This window comes from Aquarana catesbeiana, linkage group LG04, assembly GCF_042186555.1.
Source record: "Aquarana catesbeiana isolate 2022-GZ linkage group LG04, ASM4218655v1, whole genome shotgun sequence".
Lineage (NCBI taxonomy): Eukaryota > Metazoa > Chordata > Amphibia > Anura > Ranidae > Aquarana > Aquarana catesbeiana.
Window position 1 is genome coordinate 276,673,299 of NC_133327.1, and position 21,066 is coordinate 276,694,364.

General features: G+C 40.9%; 1 protein-coding gene across 2 annotated transcripts in view; it reads right to left on the reverse strand.

The window, feature by feature from the left end:
• Window positions 1-21,066, reverse strand: part of EPHB3 (EPH receptor B3) — a 60,433-nt gene that overhangs the window by 38,719 nt on the left and 648 nt on the right. The gene's annotated exons all lie outside the window — the stretch shown is intronic.

Sequence of the window (21,066 nt, forward strand, 5' to 3'; positions counted from 1 at the left end):
ATCACACTTCTATGTTTAACTACGCATGCATTTTCTCAACTTACTTCTACATACTGCATCATTTTTTGCATTGTGTTATAAATTAAAAAACAAAATAAAAAAAACACAAACACACACGATTGGGGCCTAGTCCCGAATCACACTTCTATGTTTAACTATGCATGCATTTTTTCAACTTTTTATATACATACTGCATCAATTTTTGCATTGTGTCTTTGTACAGTTATAACAAATAAAAAAAAAAAAAAAAAAAAAAAACACCACACACGCTTGGGGCCTAGTCAATAAAAACACAAAGCAGAGCACACTTAATCGCAGAGCTATTAAATACCTTTTACCAATTAAAAAAAAAAAAAAAAAAGATAAAAATTTCACTTTCAATAAAGAGCTTTTATTAGGGCATTTCACCAGGAAAAACCTCTCTAATGGTAAATCAGGTCACATCCACAGATGTTAAAGACACTCCTGCTAGCCAGCGCAAAAAAAAAAAAAAGAAGAAAGAAGTTAGCTGTAACGGTAACCTCCAAAGTAGATGCTGCAAGAACCATAGAGTAGGAATCTACAAAACATCCCTTAATATGGTAAAAGTGGAGAGACTTATACTAGGAAAGTAGAATATCTCCACCAACATGTTTTTAGTGCCATGCTCCATCAGGGTGAAGAGGCATGGGCCCTAAAATGTGTTAGTAGGGGTATTTTTAAGCATCAACTTCAGAGGTTACCATTGTGGAGGAGCTTGGGGGTGTTGCGATCCTATTCCAAATCCACCTGAGTGAGCCTGCCAGGATCCTGTCACTCTATTGAACCAATTATAAGTTGCCAAGGCATTCCCCCACCCTGCAGCCTTGCATATACCGTACACTCTTGTTGGTGTGTATGTAGTAGCTTCCTGGTAGGCTTACTCCAGTTGGTTCAGAATAGGATCTGAACATGCCCAGGTTCATTCCTAGTTACCATCCTGCTAACACCTCTTCTTTTGCCTGAGATCTAAAGAAAGCATACTCAGCTTCGGTTTGTTTGACCCGGTTTATCATGTATGTCCTGATTAAGTGCAATTCTATCATTTTTATTTCTTAAAAGGTTTTTTTTTTTATCTGCACAGGCCAAGTATATTTCATGCTTATAATGGTATTTGGATACATACAGAGCTTGCAAAGACAAGCAGATTTCCCTTGGTATCAGTGAAGTGCGGTGCATTTGAAGACTGGGGCCTAGTCAATGAATGTTTGGCTAGTGTAAGGAATGTGTTTGGGCTAGGCTCAATTTTTGCTTATCCCAAGGAAATCCAGAATAGGCAGGTTGTTTTTTTTTTTTTATTTAAACACCTGAATTAAAGGCAGCAGAGCAGACTTTAATCATACGCTCAAACTTTACATAAAGCGTAACGAAATAAACACGGTGAAGGACAAGCAGTTCCTCTAAACTGTCAGACGGCTTTTACTTCTAAGTTTTGCCAAGGAGGGAAATGAGGGGAAAATGCAGTTTTACGTTAATTTTTCACTAACCTGCAGTTGCTCATGGGCCTACTCTGAAGTGTGATAATATTCTATTATGGTAAGAAAAAAGAAAAAAAAAAAAAAAAAAACACAACAGCATCTTGGGTATGTTGACTATGGCTAGGAGCCTGTGGTAAGATAGGACTAGTATGTTGGCAGCCAAGTGCTGTTGCAGGTTCTGATATTTTTTTCTTCCCCCCCCCCCAGCCCTACGAAAAACTGTAAAGGGAGTAAACCATGATTAACAAATGCCTCCTTCCCAAGGTCAGAAGGTAAGCCAACAGTTTTGGCGGTCTATATGAGGCCTCTGGTCCACCAGTGGAACACCTCTGACTAGGCCGAGGAACGCCCCCGGAAATTTGGTACAAAGTAAAATATTTATTACAAAGAAGTTTGACACAGTGCAAGGTATAAAGCATATACAAGTTTTGTATTATATATTAAGCCCCAGCAATTTATTTCCCCCCACAGTTCCCCGGTTTTATGCAGTTACTCTACAATGGTCATTATAAAGCTAGCATGGCGTTGCCATAGTAACCATCTGGGAATTGTGCCAAGTTGAACTTTGATACTAGTTGTATCATATTTTTGTTACATTATTCTAGGCAACATGCCAGGGCAAGAAATGACAGACAGTGAAGATCGATGTCATCTACTAGTCTGACTAGTAAAACAAAAAATCACTACAGACATATCTGAATGTATGTGTTATGTATCAAGTCGTATCAAATGTTCTATATATTATTATTACACATACAGATGTGGAGAATGTGAATGAATATGGATCGTTCCAAAACGCAAATAACTCAGTCATTGCAAAAGTGCAAATTTAACAACCAGAGTCCTACACAAGTGCAAGCACATTAAAACCCCCATTTAATCCTTATATATTAATTAAAAAAGTACTTCAGTCCTCTTTATTCCTGTCTCCTGACAGCAGCATTCAGACAAGGAGTGGGGCGGCACTGTGAGCTACCCAGGCTTGACTGCATTGTCAATCTAAAGCTGGCCATACACTAGAAGATTTCTGAAGGATGAACGCCCAGACAAAAATTCTGATCAGTGCATTCAATGACTTAATGAATGGCTTCAAAAAGGTACTTCAACATTTCCTTTTCTTTCAGCATTTGATATTGGAAAAAATGGTGATTCCCAAACAAAAAACACAATCACCGTTAGAAAATATTAGTCCTGTTCCTAGAAACTCATCACTGCGGTCAAAAATGAATATTTTGACCCCCTCTAGCGATTAGAAAATCAAATGAGTGTTCTGAAAACAGTAATTTTCTAACAAAAATCTACTAGTGTATGGCCCCCCTTAAACAGAGCTAACTACATTGAGGAAAGACCACAGAGATGACCCAAGTCAGTGAGTTTCTGTTCTTTCACCAGCCAATCACAGCCCTCAAACAAAGCTGCATTGTTCTCCCCAGAGGGGAGAAAAGTGAGGCCAGAGACCCTGGTAGGGTGTCTGCATGGGGAAACACTTTTTGCAGGCAAGACCGTCCACATATTTAATGAACTGTAAATTCAGCCGTCGGCCTGCATTTTTAATTTGACATAACTGCCTCATGAGTGAAAAGATTACACCGCTAAACTACTTATGCTGGCTGAACACGGCTCAAATATTGTCCGATTCCTTCAGAATTGGCTAAAATTTAAGCCCTAGGTGGTTCTGCTGGCACCTAGCTCCAAAAGTCAATAAAAAAACCAAAGTAGCTGGGCAGAAAAACGTCGGCCCAGCAGTAAATGCATCCAAATCATATTGTATTGGCCAGTGGTTCTCAAACTCAGTCCTCAAGTACCCCCAACAGGCCATGTTTTGGGAATTTCTCTTAGATAAAATAGCTGTCCAAAATACCAAGCCATTGACTCCGATTTAAAGCACCTGTGCAAGATAAAGGAAAACCTGCAAACATGGCCTGTTGGGGGTACTTGAGGACAGGGTTAAGAATCACTGGTATAGGCCAATCCTACATGGATGGCAAGACCCCTTTCACATTGGGACAGCAGCCGCGTTCACGGTAAAGTGCCGCTCGTTTTAGTGGCGCTTTACCGCCGTTTAAGCAACACTTTTGTGCTGCTTTTCGGCCGCTTTTAACCCCAAAGGGGTTAAAAACTCCCCTGTTGCGGCGCTTCCGAAGTGCTTTTCAGATGCTTCGGAAGCAATGCCCATTCATTACAATGGCCAGGGGTGTTTTGAGAGTGCTGTATAAAGCGCTCCCAACCCACCCCAAAGATACTGCTTGCAGGACTTTTCCTAATGTCCCGCAAGCGCACCGCCTGGGTGTGAAAGCACCTATTACAGAGAATGGAAGGCAGTTTTCAGGTGCTATTTCTAGAGCAAAAACGCTTGAAAAATGCCTCAGTTTGAAAGGGGTCTAAAAGCGACTTCCATAAATAAGGAAGTCCCCTTGTCCTTTGTATAGTCCTTGAAAAAAGTTAATCTAGTATATATTTAGTTTACCTTTATAATATTAAATGTATTCAAGTTAATTCACCTCCAATACCATATTTTTTTGATAACTGAACATAACCAGTGCTTATATTTCAGAATACGTTTTTTCATCCCTTCAATGAAATATAACTGTCTGCCATAGAACCCTCTTTAAAAATCCTATTTTTTTTATTTTTATAATGTCCCCAAAACTGGACTCTATATTCTGGAGGTCACCTTACAAATGGTTAATACTAACAGATTCTATATCTGTGCCATATTTTTTTTTCCTTTTTATCTCCCATTTTATATTCCAAGATTTTGTTTGCTTTTGCAGCTGTCACTTGGCAAGAAGGTACTCTGCTAAACATATTGAAACCCAATGAAAAGATCCACCCTTGCAGCAACCCCTCCCCCCCTTCTCAAACTGCAAGGGTTAACTGCTTGTTTAGCCTAGGGGCAGAAAATGAGGAAGAAAATACCTACCTTATGCCTTGCTCCAACGCTGCAACTGGTCCTTCACAGATCCTCTAAGATGTGACCATCTCTGGGCACATTCCAGCCTCTGAAATGTACAATACAAGGCTAATGTCCCTGCATTGTATGTGACACCACTCAGGCTCTGCTCACTGACCAGAGCTTTGGGTTGAGGAGGCGAGTGCGGGGACGACACAGGTGAGCGACACAACCTGTTCTGGAACCCCCCCAGACATAAAACGAGCGTTTAACTCTTGCAGTATGGTTTTTTTTTTTTTTTTTTTTACATTTTCATGGAGTTGGGCTTCAACTAGTTTTCCCAGCTCAGCTTTGTCTAAAAGAATTCAATAAAGTATATAGTGGGTAATGCCATTATCCCAGCCTAGGTGCAATAACTTACATTTTCAAAATTAGATTTAGAGCCGTTTACAGTTAAAGTGTTTGTAAAGTGTCTTTTTCTATAAAAATAACAGACATTTTATACTTACCTGCTCTGTTGCAGTGGATTTGCACAGAGCAGCCCAGATCCTCCTCTTCCTGGTCCCTCCCCTCCTGTTTAGTGCCCCCACAGCAAGCAGCGTGCTATGGGGTGCATCCGAGCAGAGTCACAGCTCCCTGTGTCCATTCAGACATGGAGACCCGACCTGGCCCCACCCCCGATTGGCTAGCTGACTCCCAATGGCGCCGCTGCTGTGTCTCAGCCAATCAGGAGGAAGAACCCCGGATGGCTAAGACACTCGTGGACATCGCTGGACAGAGAGGGACCTCAGGTAAGTGTTAGGAGGGCTGCTGCACACAGAAGGCTTTTTATCTTAATGCATAGAATGCATCAAGATAAAAAACCTTCTGACTTTACAACGACTTTAACTATTTGTTCTCATGAATAAATGCAGGTAACTGCAATGACACATAGAAAACAATAGCTTTCTGTGTGTCATATTCACTCAGAATGTGGTGTTTCGCTATGTTCCAGAGCCGTGTGATACTATGCAATACATCTGCATAATATCCCACCTCACTGGATGGCCCTACATGACAACATGCAGCAAGCGACATGAAGTGTCAATTTGTGCATTGCACATAAAGTTAAAAAGAAAGAAGCTGCTGTTTGATGCTAAAATATAAATCACACCGCCCCCTGCTGCACCACTCTGCAGCCCAAAACAAACTGCTGTAGTTGTGTGAACAGACCCTTAAGCCTAGTACACATGGGCTGAATGTCAGGTGACATCGAGCGGTCCAATAAAAGCCGGCCGGTATTTGGCTCATGTGTATGGCAGCTGGTTCGACAAGCTAGAAAACCAGAAGCCAACTACCTCCTGATCAGCGCTCTTAGCCAATGCCCGAAAGCACTGACCGGAGTGTTCTGGTGGGGGATTGGCCCTCCTGCCAGAACACAATAGCTAAGTAGGAGAGAGGGATGTACCAACATCAGATTGTTAGTACAGTGGCTCTGACCAGATCGGTCAGTTTTTTTTCTGATCAACCCAACCAACTCATGGCATGTACCTTTAATTTGTGGTTCACCTGCTCTATGTTGTCACCATCAAAATTTTCTTGTTTACTTTAGATTTACCTTTAACTATGTAGTGCAAGGGCCTGTCTGTTTGCATAAAATTTGAAAGGGTTTAGGTTTGACCTTGTGTTATATGGTTTTGGTAAGCCTAAAGGAAAATTGTATAATGTATGGCCAGCCTTACTGCACAATAGGCCACTATCCCATCATTTTGTCATTAGGAAAATGGTATGCCATTTTAGTTTTCATTTCATAAATAAAAGTATCTTTTTGTTTTCTGATTTTTAACCAGTTATTTACCCACATACCAACATTCATTTATAATCTTTAAATCTACAACCTTTCTGATATTTCATTAAGAGGAACAGTATCAAATGTTTATAGAAAATGTCAGAACCCAAGAAAAAAAAAGCGCAACATTGCTGCAGCAGTGTTTATTTTTGGAAGGGTTAAAACAATTGTATTTTTTGCAGTTTGTCCTGTTGGGGAGATTTTCCTTAACTTCCTGTCTTGGAGATGCAACCAGAGGTAAGAGGAAACCAATGGAAGAGATGTCCATTGGAAGATGCATCTTCACCTCTTGCTCTGGTGAGGTGAAGATTTGAATCTATATACCCATTTTCCATCTTGTTCTTATTTATGATGACATAGGAGTGCCTGGACACATTCCAGAGGGAACAGGACTGGAGCACAGACTGCAGCAAGACCACAGAGCAGTGTTGCCTTGAGTTCTGCTCTAAGGGAATGGGGTGAGAGAGTGAGGGGTATCTTATATTACTTCAGATGCACTTTAACAATCTCCATTTTTGAAGTTGTGAAAAAAAAAAAAGGTTATTTGATAACTAGCTTACGCAGGTTGAGAAAGAGGAAAAAAGGACAAAAGCATAGATAGGCACCAAGGGAAAGTATAAATTATTTTTATATGATAAGATACAGTAAGGCTAAGTTTCCACTATTGCATCCCCAAAGTTGCACGATTTACACCGCAACTTTGCTATGCGGTTTTTGATGCAATGTCATGTGACTGGTGAAAACCATGTGAGAACAAATTGCACCGAAGTCGGAACAAAGTAGTGCAAAAACCTTTTGGAGTCACTGCGACTTGAGTCCCACCAATTAGAACTAGGGCCATTGAAATACATGGATTTTGACTTGTCATGTGACTTCACATGTGTCAAGTCGCACAACAACTCGCAGTAGAGGAAACAGAGCCTAAGGCTGATGTCAGATAGGTCACTTTGGCTCCCTTCTGGCTTAACTACAAACTTGGCTATGTAACTTTAGTTGCCAATTTCAATAAACATGCTACTTGAAGATAGTACTATGGATGTAAGCTGCAGGAAAGTATGGTTTTAAAGGCTTAAGGTTTTTTTACTTAAATGCATTCTTCTTATTAAAGTGAAAAAAAAAAAAAAAAAAAAAGAAGGAGGTTCCAATATCAGCCCCCCCCCCAAATAGCAACGCTACCCTCGCTCTCCTCACAGACACAAAGCTGCTGTCAATCAAGGGAGTGGGGGGCGGGGCTGAGCCATGCGGTGTGTGTATATGGACACACAGAGCACGGCTCAGAAGTGAGCCCGCACGTCAGCTACCATAGCAAACACTTGCCATGGGGGCAGACAGAGGAGTAGCCAAGAGCACCGGCAGGGGACCCCAGTAGAGGAGATTCGGGGCAACTCTGCAGAGCAGGTAGATAGCTCATGTTAATAAAAGATGTTTTGCCTTTAATAATGCTTTAACTGCTTTAACTGTCAGATATGCTGCAAAAGTCACCAACGGTGGAGCCAAATTTAAAGGTGGATGGAGTGCTAGGGGTCAATCATATGACCTACAACATTGCATTAATATGTCAATTTTATGGGCATATTACAAAAACAGGAAATGAAGAAGTCTCCCAGTGGAGACACAAGCTCCGTGACAACTCAAAAGTGTGATTTTGGTTTACATTTGGTGGTGTTACTAAGAAAGGAGTGAAAATGGCAAGGGGAACATCAAAAATCTGACAGAGCTTCAAACCTTTTTCTATTCCATCAAAAAAGTCCATCCTGAAATTCTACTTTAGGAACACAAACATTCCTATTAACCACTGTCCCTCAATTCTAATCATGTGACTGGCAATAGACAGATGTCCCAATAAGAACACATTCAGGGAGGAAGTGTCACATGCGTAGTGAAATACCTTTTCTCACAACAAAAGGAATAAAAAGGTACACCAACTCACACCAAGATTTTACATAATTACCCCCTGAGTGTGCCAAAACACCAGAAACTTGCTCAACCATTGGAATCAGCATGTGAGTCGGCACATTGTTTACCAAGATCAGGCCATATATGGGCAAACAACTACTTTTAGTTTACTTCCTCCAGTTTATCAAGTCAACCCTGCAGAGTCTTGTAAGCCAAAAATGTAACATTTTTGAAGTAATCAGAGAAAAATTTACACACCTGGGAAACCCTAGAGGCATGTTTAGACATATTAAGGAAAGAGACACAAGTGGAAGATCACCAAGTTCAGGTACGCCAAACACAAGTGGAAGATCACCAAGGTCAGGTATGTCCTACTGTCTCCAACATCAAATTGACGGTTTTACGATAGTAAAAGCAACAGGATATAAATCTTAAAAAGTGACTTGAAACAATAAACAGTTCCATTTGTGGTTCCACAACATAGCAAAAAATGCACAATTCCTACACTGTGAAAATAAATATAAAAAAAAATAAATAAATGAATGGATCCCAAGCTCTATATATTAACCAGCTATCGTTAACATTTAGATACATCTAGGCATATAGATTTCATTAGGCTTCTTCCTCAAAGCAGAACTAAACTATTTCAATCCACATTAAATCAGAGCTCCATTCAAGCTTGTTCGCATTCTCCCCCCCTCCACTGCCACACTTCCCATTTTCTTTTGGGGGGGGGGGGGGGGGGGGGTACCTGGTTTTGACAGGTATCCACTTCCGGGTAAAATCGCCCTGGCGATCTAAGAGTATGTCCGACCCCTCCTCCTTCACCCTGCTCCCTTCTGGGACACACACATAGGTCCCAGAACACAGTGGGACCATTCAAAGTGCAGCATGACTAATGTATGCGGGGTAGGAAAAACGGCTATGAAGCCTGAGGGCTTCACTACCGGTTTCCCTTAGTGAAGGAAACTGGTTGAAGAATCTCCTTGGGTGCCGACATCACTGGATCCCTGGACAGGTAAGTATTCTTATATTAAAAGTCAGCAGCTCCAGTATTTGTAGCTGCTGACCTAATTTTTTGGGGGGAGACTGGAGCTTTTCTTTCAAAATTCTGAATAAAAACCATTGAAAGCAAATAATAGTTAAAGTATCTAACTATTTTTAATCCGAGTATTCATTTCTTTAGTTGCTTCCTGGTTTCTGGCCTAGGTCAAAATTATGTCATACATTCCTAGAGTCTTCATGGGCATATTTTACCCCTTTCTGGAGGAGGAGTTTTCTCAGCTAAGCATACCCTCCTGCCTGCATGCCTGAGCCAAGAGCAGATGAATCTCAAGATGCTATATGTATCATCTGCCCTTACTCAAGATGGCTGCTGCTAGAAATGCTAGGGGTATATTTTTCAAAGCGATTTCTCAACAAAAGACAGAATAGAGACATGAATGGATGGATGGATGGATGGGAGAGTTTGCCTTGAATAATAAAAAGTAATTAAATAGCATTTCTAGTTTGTGGTGCTCATATACAGTTTAGTTCCGGCTTTAATCTGTCCAGCCTTGTACTGCTTACACAGAAACTTTAGGTCAAATTCAAGACAGTGCCAGACTTTAATGGCATTATCAAATAGCTAGACTGAACCTACTTTTCTCCATCTCTGCCATCACAGCAAACTTTTACTGTTGTATTCTTTAATTAAAACATTCAGAGTGATTATTATAGCATCCTTGCGCTACAGAGAAACACTTGATTATCCATCCAAATGAGAAGGTCTACAGCTCAAATCGCATAATGCATGTAATTAGCATGCTGAGAAAACCTGGTAAACTACTTAAAAAAAAAAAAAAAAAAAAAATGCAAGTGTTTTAGTTCCCTAAATTTGTCAAGCACAAAAGCACCTAGCCAACTGCACCCCAACAGGGTAAATGGGAGGCACACACACACTGAAGAGAAATCTCAGCACAGAAAAAGAATAAAATGAGGAAAAAATAATTCAACATTCCATATGGGGGAAAAAAAAAAAAAAGCTAACATAACACAAAGAACAGGTCATAGAATGTAGTGGTGAGAAAGACGACAAGCCACATAATGGACAAAAAAGAAAGAAAAACACACGAGTATGTAAACAAACACATATTTGACCCGACGCTCCTCCTAGGACTCTATACTTGAGAAAACAGATTATTCACAAATTCCAGTGAGGTAAACCTCAAACTGCCCAAACCAGAAGGGAGGAAAAGGGTGTGAGTAGCATACAACACTCCGTAGTCTAATCCAGCAAACATAAAAAGTTAGCCAGTACTTGTTGCCCCTATATGCAAACATACAGAACCATCCGAGAGTCTAGACATGCACAATGAACTTCACATGTCCAGACACAAACTACATCAAACCAAGAGATATGTCCTCAGGACAACTAAAGGTTACAAAGTTAAAAACGCAACACAAAAACCAACATTATATCACATGATCCAACAAAAATATGCACAGTTAATGGCTAGTTCACGCGATCAGAAATTTTGATAGAAAAATACCACTTTCAAAGCGATCATACAATATTCTGATCGTTAGTACACTGCTTGCAAGAGCCGATCACAACAGTTCATCCGAAATTATCCAAAGGGTTAAACACGTAATTTTTTTTTTGTACGATACCAGATCGTATGATTTTCATTTAATCAGTAGTTTTCATCCGAAAAAAAAAAAATTAGGAAAAGCAAGACTACACATGCTCAGAAACAGAAGAGTCCATTACAATATAACACATTACATCACTTCCAAAGTTGCAATCTGTTGTACAAGAATTTTGGCAAGTTGAGTAACCTCTTCATTTTTGATATAAAACTAATATGCAAAAAGAAAAAAAAAAAAAAAACACACACACACACACACACACACACACACACACACACACACCCCAAAACTCGACTGGTTTAGCAGAGACTGAACAAATTTCAAACCATGTGTGGCCAACCCCCAACTCTACAGAAGTCAATCAATTTCTGTCAAGTAGGAATATAGGAAAACTTCTCTCGATCAGCGGCTGCAGCCAGTGTGGATGAAGGAATCTGTTCATTATTTCTCATTCAGCCAAAGCAATCTATGGCCAATCTTTAACTGGTCTCCAGAATCAAAGTAACCCCCAGAGTTTAACCATTTCATCCCTGGACCATTTGATTGACCAAAGACCAGAGCGTTTTCTGCGATTTGGCACTGCGTCGCTTTAACTGACAATTGAACATCATGCGACGTGGCTCCCAAACAAAATTTACGTCCTTTTTTCCCCACAAACAGAGCTTTCTTTTGGTGGTATTTGATCACCTCTGCGGTTTTTACCTTCTGCGCTATAAACAAAAAAAAAAAAAAAAAGCAATATTTTTTACTTTTTTGCTATAATAAATATCCCCAAAACATTTTTTTCCCTCAGTTTAGGTCGATACATATTCTTCTACATATTTTTGTAAAATCGCAATAACGGTTTATTGATAGGTTTGCGCAAAAGTTATAGCGTCTACAAAATAGGGGATAGTTTTATGGCATTTTTATGAATATTTTTTTTTCTTTAACTAGTAATGGCTGCAATCTGCGATTTTTATCATGAGTGGACAGATTGGACACTTTTGGCACTATTTTGGGACCATTTATACAGCGATCAGTGCGATTAAAAATGCACTGATTACTGTATAAATGTGACTGGCAGTGAAGGGGTTAACCAGTAGGGAGCGCTGCAGGGGTTAAGTGTGTCTTAGGGATGTGTTCTAACTGTAAGGGGGATGGGCTACGTGTGACCTGACACTGATCACCGCTCTCGATCACAGGGAGCTGTGATCAGTGTCCTGTCACTAGTAAGAATGGGCAAATGCTTGTGTACGTCAGCATTTCCCCGTTCTTCCTCTCCGTAAGACGATCGCGGGTATCCCCGCGGACATTGAGTCCGCAGGACCCGCAATCACACTCACGGAGCTTGCGGTGGGCACACACACCCACACTGCCATGTCTTAAAAGGGCAAGATACAGGCACGTTAATATGCCTATACGTGCCCTTCTGCCGGCGTATATCAGTGTGAGCCAGTCGGCAAGGGGTTAATAACCTGGAAGAGCCCGAACATGCCTGGTACAGCTGTGCACAGAAACCAATCAGTTTCTAACTTCAGCTTGTTCAATTAACCTTTGAAAAAAAAAATGGAAGCCAAATTGGTTTCTATGCAGAGCTGCACCAGATTTTGTACTCTCCGGTTGTAATCAAACCTAAAACTGTTTTCAGTGCTGATATCAAAGGCTAACGCTGTTGGTCAGGCTGAATCACCAAGCATCTTCCTATAGTTGACAGACTCTGCCAGCCAGTAGTTTGTGTTTCCACAAGCCATATGAAGGTGTCATTCTCTTATAGCTGGATTCTCCGCTTATATTATTCATGATCTACAATAGAGAATCCATCAGGGAAGAAAGACACCATCACTTGGCTTTGCAATGGCCCACAAAAATTTAGCAGAACTGAGTATTTAGGGTAGGCCCTCTTGCCACTGAAGTCCTTAAAAGTACAAGCCAAGATGTCATTCAAAATTGCCAGCAACCACACAAATCTAAATGACATTTCTGGAATGGAGTTGACCTTTACCTAGGTCATCCATGCACAGCAGGGTTTTGACAGGTACGCTCCACAAATTCCATTTAGGTGTATAATAGGTGGGCTATACAAGTGTTCATAGCAATTATAAATTTCAAAATTAGATAACCAGACTGGATGCCTAGAAAAACCATTCTTCCACCCGAGACCTTTGATGGGACTCTCATGTTGTAGTTGTGCTAACTAATTTGGGCATGTTTAGCCACACAGTGCATATGTCAGATGATTTCTGATGTGTAAGCAACCAACCAGAAATCATCTTTCTCTAGGCTGGTATCAGATGTGTAGTTTCACAGCCACATCTCACAATAGGATAAGTTGAGTGTGCCATGTGCTGGTCTGCTATTGGGAGCATGCATGAAAGTGACTCCAGATGACCCTGCAGGGGAATGGAGCCACCCTAGAACTGGACAGGGCAGGGGGCAATGCTCAAACATAATCAAGAGAAAAGCATTTCCAAGAGGAAAGTGGTTGTAAAGCCACTTGTTTATGAACATACAATCCTGTGTTTAATAATGGCATGTGCCCAGTGTATGTTTTATAAAAAAAAAAAAAAAAACCACGATTTATACCTTTATATCACAGCGCCTCCCGGACCTACCTCACGTGACTGCTCGGCTCTCTCCCCCCATGGACTGACAACTACAGTGGGAGCTGACGTCAGGAGGGGAGGAGAGGAGGAGACAGCAGCCAGGAAGGAGGGGAGGAGAGTCAGTCACGTGAGTGCCAGGGGGAGGGCAGAGCGGCACTGTCACGAGCCGACAGGCAGGGAGGGAGGGGGAGAGGACGGGAAGAGGAGGACAGAGGAGAGCTGCGGATAACGGAGGCACGTAAACTGACCATGTTGTCAGGGCTCAGCAGCCAAGATAAACTGATCAGTTTACAGAGTGGAGGGCAGAATCAACCAGGTATTTTAGGCGATATAGGGGGCCAAATGACACAGCACAAGCACTCTGCTGCACAGCATGCTTTAAGGGAACCAGATCCAAAAAAGGCATTCAGTATCAGTTTAAACAGGGTTCACACTGATGCTCTGTGATTTTGTTCCGTTTTTTGTCCTTTGTGAGGTGCGAATTTACCGCGAATTTCAGGAGTTGGACATAGCTGCGATTGATATTCTAGCCAATGGAATCATAATGTTAAAAAAAAAAGAAGGGGTGTTAACTTCCTGTGTACTTCCTAGTTTTTGTGGAGAGTAGCGTGGTGGAATTTGCACATATGTGAACCATCAATGCGATTCAAGAACGATTTAGATTGATGTCTATTTAGACTAAATTGGCAACGCAGTAAACTCACACAAGACCCTTTTTTTAATCGCATCGCATTAGAAAAGGAATCACAACGCATGTATGTGAATGACCGTCATTGAAAACAATGACTTTAGGGATGACATGCGAATGTAAAGTGTTTGACGCATCGTATTCATCATGAACTCGCATCAGTGTGAACTGGGCCTTATATTGAAGTGATCTTCTAGCATTCAGCAGATTACATTGTAACAAACTTTTGTCTTCCTAACTAAATCAGATCACAGCACTTGGATAAGCATCACCAATGTGTTCTATTCTGCTAAAAGCTTACAAGATCAATGTCTGCATGTATTTTTAATCTGCATGCATGCCTTCATTTGTGAAAAAAACTATAAACCAAACACATGACTATATACACGAAATACAGAGCAAGCCACAAGAATTCCTTTACAGCGAGCTAGTCTATACAGTCTCTGCCTTAATGATGAAAACAAAGTCTAAGAAACAGCCACACACTACATTACTACAACAAGGTACCAAATGTCGCATCTACTTTCTACTAAGCCAACAGATAAAACAGCCAGCATCTACTCAAACATCAAACGAACTGGGCAAACCCCCTGTATCCTCCTCCAACAGAAACTGCAAACCAACACCGCAGGAATGTAAAAACATCCCTAGGCACATGTAGCTCAGAAACACCAGCGGAATGAGTCAACATCCCAACACACAACAAAACCAACAACTAGGGACACTCAGCGTCCCCACCATCTGTGTGAAAATCAACCAAACGCGTTGCAGACAGACAATAAAAATATCCACAACATCATCTCAGACACCAACAGAAAATCTCCAGACTCTGCAAAGCTTTCCACCTTCCTATATACTTACCTGAGACCCAAAAGACAAAACATACCTATCTTGGTTTATCTACATCAAATACCTAGCACTAGCTACAAAGGTCTGGAGCACTTCTAAAGCTCCTACACATGCAGGCACCTTCAAAGGAGGTGATACCATCAGGTCACACCAATTCCTCCAAAAAGTCAGTTTATGTTTCTTTTATATAATCAAAAGGGCAACATTACACAGCACATTTAGAGCACTGTAATAACACTGTACACTTGGGGATGCTGGCCAGAATGACTCGAATCCAACTGGATTCCAGAGAACAAGTACCCGAGCCATTGTTAGAGGCAATACACCAATTTTCCATATGTGTGAGCATCCATGACAAGTGGCTTACAATCAAAGCTCTTATTTGTTATACATTACAGCCCCCATTCACACCTGAGCATTCCGTAACTCCCCCGGTTTTCAATTATACCTGTTGACACCTAGTGTCCCTTGAAGAGTGTAGTTCAAAAAAGTACAAGAGTTTATTTTGAGCTACAAGCATTTTTGGCCCCAATAGACTTTAAAGTGGTATTCAACTCTACAAACTTTTTTTTTTGTGCCTGCTAGATTTTTACCATAATATGCCAGTATGCACTACATACTAGACCATTATGACAGACTAACCTTTCAAATGAAGCCCTCCAGTGCTGCACTGTCACTGCTCCCATCTTTGCCTGGTCTTCCTTTGGCGTTCACACTCTCCAGGCATTTGAATGGCTGGGTCACGATGGCACTAATCCCATGCATGTGCACAGGAGTCACCACTGCAGAATGGAGCTCTGCAATCAAGGCACACTTAAGCTGGCCATAGATGGTTCAAATCATGTACGGACAGGCTGGATGTACTCTAATTGATTTATCAGATCAATTTGAGTACAACCAGCCTGTTGGATTTTACATGTGATTATTGCTAGTGCCTATTATAGCCACTAGCAGTAATCACTGTTCTCCCAGTAGGGACGGCTTCTCCCGTTGGGAGAACACAATGCCTTAATGGGATGGATTACCCCATCAACACGGACTGTTGATGGGGAAATTGAGTGATTTTCTTTCGGGCAACCACAGTTCCATCTGTGGCCAGCTTGGTGTGTCCTGAATGCAGAGTGGATGGCAAATGCACCAGTGACATCATCAGCTGGAGCCAATAATAAGATCTACTAAAAGGAGCAAGTTTAGACCATTCTCAAGGTACCTGCAGGCAAGACTTAATATAAGCACACCTGTAGGACAAACTTGAAAACTAGAGTTTAATGCCATTTAATGGCAGCGCCTGAAAAAACAAATATATTGTTTATTTCCCCCTTGTTATTAGTTTTCTGTTATCTACAAACAATTAAAAAATACACTCAAGCCTCAAACACCCGAAAAAAATGCTTGTCAAACACACACACACAAAAAAAAAAAAAAAAAATTTAATAAAAAAGGCCTGAAAAATTACCAGACAACAAGTTTAATGTTAAACCAACAAGTATTCTTCTTTTACTTCCATTTTAGTTACACCCTGTCGCAAACACTTGATGCACAGACATTCTTTTTCAGCCATCAATCTGTGACCTGACGGGTGTCTTGAGGCTCTTACTGCAGTCACCGGTTACCTTATATGTAGAGGTTGAGTCAAGAATTTGCTGTTTTTTATACTTCACTTTGTCTGTAAACTTAAAGATTTTTTTTTTTTTTTAAATAAGTTTTACTGCGTTACCGTGATATTCAGTTTCCTAACAGATTTCACCCCATTTATCATTTTTTTTAATCCACAAGTTCCAAAAACTAAAAGAAGCATAGTACAGGGTTGGAACTTACCATCATAACTAGGCCCTTAAGGCTTCGATCTCACTATTGTGACTCCAAAGTCACGCGATTTCCAGTTTAAGTCACACTTTCTTGTGACTTAAATGAGACTTATTACACTCTATGCTTGGCATCTGAGTTGCAACAATGTTGCATCAAAGTAGTGCAGGAACCTTTTTGGAGTCACAGCAATTAGAATGGCGGCCATTGAAATACATGGTTTTTGACTTGTCATACGACTTTGCAAGTTGCATGAAAAGTCCCACTAGTGATAACGGAGCCTTAATCATTAATAATGGCATTTTATCAAAACTTCTATAAAAAAGGAAAAAATATATAAATATATATCTATAATTGTATTTTCCTCTTAGAATTCATCTTAGCTAAAATATTAGTGTACTGTATTTCCATGGTTGAACTTGATGGGCATGCCTTTATGTAGCAAACCAGCAAGAAAACCAAAAATGAATCCCCATGCCAAGTTGGTTTTTGCCATTTTGAGAAAGCCTGCATGAGACAGACAAATCTGGGCCATTATTAAAAGAATACATAGTACCCCGCCATTGGGTTTGGCTAAATGTAACATTATGTTATGGAGCACCTGACATTCAATGCCTAGCATTCCAATCCAAAGCCAATGGGATTGACTTAAAAAAGAAAAAAAAAAAAAGTGAACTTGCTTGACTCTTAGTAATTCAACCCCAATATTTATTATGTGTGGATTATTGATATGGATTACAGAACAGCTTCCTATACCACCAGTTATTCAATAAGTGACAAGTAAATTACATTAACATAGCACCCAGTCAGGGTTAAACTTTCAATACACTGCCTGCAGTAAAGTCAAATTTGATTGTTTGCTAAAAGTTCCAGGACTTTGCACATCATCATTATTCTACTTTACTAAATACAATCGGCAAACTGCAGGCAGGGTCTACTTCTCATTTATGGTAAGATGATAAAACCAGCTCCGACTCTGAATTTTCAACAGGAGAACTAGCTCAAGTACAGGACTAAAAGCAGAATACTCAGCAAAACACTTTACAGTAAACTCTATCATCTTCAAAACAACAGAAAACTGAATTGTAGAAAAAAAAAAAAAAAAAAAAAAGTCGATACACCATAATTAAAAATGTGCTTATGCTTGCACAAAAGATAAAAATAGTAAAATCCTACATACATAAATTGCTTCAAAAAACTGCCTCATTTTTTTAGTTTAAGGTAATACAATTCCAACTGACTCATCGTAACTAGCTAAGGCAAAGAGATTTGCAAGATTACGGAAAAAAAGAGGAGCGATAGATAAGAACCACTCCCAGCCAACCAGGAGGAAAGCGAGGTTACATGATCACATAGCTCACCTGAGAAAATCACAGTGGAAATTTTCAGGAACGGGGGACAGTGCCCGAAGTGTGAGCATAAAAGACAAGCAGGATGAAAAGAAGAGTGCCTTGAAATATAACTACACAAAATATATAGTAATAACATTTCAAATAAAATTAAAAAAAAAAAAAGATGATCTTGATTCATGCCGCCTTGATTATAAATTATTCATATGCAACAGGAAAGGGAAAATAGAAAACCATGAATATTCACAAATCAGTTCAACCAATTAGTACACATACGGCTTGCACTAGATAAACCTGAAAGAATAGGCGTAATTAAGGAAATGCAAAGAGTTTATTTTCCAAGTGCTGAATCAGATGACACAATCTAACATCCTATGCAAACGTTTGCCTAATTCACCTTGGAAATCGGCTTTTTAAAAAGATTATAACGTGGAGGTGTGCAAACTGGAAAACAGTGGAAACAGTCACCAACTGTTTTCTTAAAATGTCACCACACCCTGTTCTTATCATGTATTCAAGAAGGATAAAGGCAAGAAAAGATGGGAGATAGGGAGGCTTTTGGCAGGAAAGCAATTAGGAAGGCATAAAAAAGGTAAAGGAGGCAAAAGGGAATCAAACTTTACCATACTACAGTCCTGTCATTTAATGAAAACGCCTATCAATCATCTAAACAAGGGCTCTTCAATGTGTCCCAGGCACTGCTCAAAAGCTGTTAGAAAACACTCACATGTGTGTGTTGTTCAAACACATTCGAGAGTCAAAATTACTGGCAAGTGTAATAGATTGAAAAAAGGAAAAAAAAAAAAAAAAAAAGTATTTTGTTTCCCCCAAGTATGCCCTATTTCTAATAGATGTCCTGATAGGAATCTTACAAAGAAAAACGTCAAGCACAGAGACAGCATGTCTGGGCCATTAGCACTAACCAAACACCTAGGTTAACCCATACTTAAGCGGACCCAACCTTTTCAGTTCCCAAGATCATCATCAGCATTTAACTACAGGATTACATTAGGGAACAAGGTACCAATGTAACAATTATGGAAAGTATTTATTAAAACGGTACACATAGGGAAGTCCTCTGTTGTGAAAACGAGATCTGCATTTTAAAAATAGAAGTACTTGCCTAAGAAAAATCCAAAAACAGTCAATGAAACTGGGTAAAATTTTCAGCGGTTTCTAGAGAAATCGGGGTAGAGCTTTAGCTCGATGCACAGTACGCTCCTGTTACACATGAACAAAGGCAGAAATAGCTAGCATAGATCTACAGATACTATACTGCATTAACACAGCCCTGTTATTTTAAGAGCAGCTGCGGACTGCTCACATCGCTCACAAACAGGATCAAAGGTGAAGAACCCTTTCCTCTGCTGGGTCCCCCATCCATCACTCACTACATCATTGACATACTTCAGAGCAAAATAACTCATACCTGCAAGCAAAGTGCAAATTAAAAGAACAAAAAAAAAAGGCATCTTTTGATAACCTGTTGCTTCAGCTGTTGATGGAACTACAAATCCCAGCATGTCATAGCACTGAGACTTGTAATTACACTACAAGGCTGATCTGCCCAGACTACATTTTTGTGGTTGACAATGGCTAAGTAATAGGAGACCAGACTGGCCCCGTAAAACAAGGGAGTGGAGCAGTTCTGCATAAAGGAAAAATAAAAGTAAATGATGGTGATAAGTTGAATAGCTCCTGTGAAGTCCAGTGGGGCCTAGGTCCCCTAATTATAAACGGGCTAGAGACGAACCTACAGAAATCCTTTGTAGCCAGATAGAGCAGAGACCACCTCCAGTGAAAATCAGAGGTGACACAACGCCACTCAGCACCCACCCAGTGTACCTATATCATGGAAAGTAGACACTGCCCGGGCAGCAGCCACAGGTGCCATTAGATCCTATAGAATGAGGTGACCATGGAATACGGGCAACTGTATTGGAAGGGGTGACTCTGGAATGGTGGTCAGGTCATGCTATAGGTGACCATAGAAGGGAAACACTCTATAGAAGGTAGGTACCTCTACAGACGGTGATTATGGAATGGTGGTAACCCTATGGAATGGAGTGAAGGATCTATAAATTGGGGAAGACTGTCCAGAATGGTGGTGACTCTATGGAATGGTGGTAAGGCTCAACAGAAGCCAATGAGGACTCTATAGAAGTGGGTGATGGGTCTATGGTAATGGTGGTGACTCTATAGAATGAAAGGTGACCCTATTGAACGGGAAGGCTCTAAAAAGTGAGGGAAGGCTATATGGAATAGGGGTGACTTTATAGAATGTGGTGGCTTTATAGATTGACTACATAAGGAGGGGGGGCGAGGAAATCACAATGGAAGGGGGGTTCGCTACAGAAGATGATTACAAAAGAGCGGCGGGATCACAATAAAAGATGGAGTTACAGAAGAGGGGGGATTACTATGGAAGGAGGGCGATCGCTACAGAAGAGGGGGAATCACGATGGAAGGTGTGGAATTGATATGGAAGAAGGGGGGGGGGGGGTCATTACAGAAGAGGGGGAAATCGCTACAGAAGGGGGATCATAATGGAAGAGAGGATAAGTACGGAAGGGGGGGGTCATTATGGAAGAGGGGATCGCTACGGAAGGTGGGGGATCATTACAGAAGAGCAGGATCGCTACAGAAGGTGGGGGGGGGGGGGATTACAAAAGAGGGGGATCACAATGGAAGGGAGGATCGCTACATAAGGTGGGGGATCACAATGGAAGGGGGGATTGCTACAGGAGGGGGATCGCAATGGAAGAGGGGGATTGCTGCAGAAGGTGGGGGGTAATTACAGAAGAGGGGGCTCACAATGGAAGGGGGGATCGCTATAGAAGGTGGGGGATCACAATGTAAGGGGGATTGCTACGGAAGGTGGGGGATCCTTACAGAAGAGGGGATCACAAAGGAAGGGGGATCACTATGGAAGGGGGATCACTATGGAAGGTGTGGGGTTGATACAGAAGGGGGGGTTATCATGGAAAGGGGGAGATTCCATGGAATTGTCGGTGTAGAATCAGGTAGAGAAGGCGCCGGTTGGTG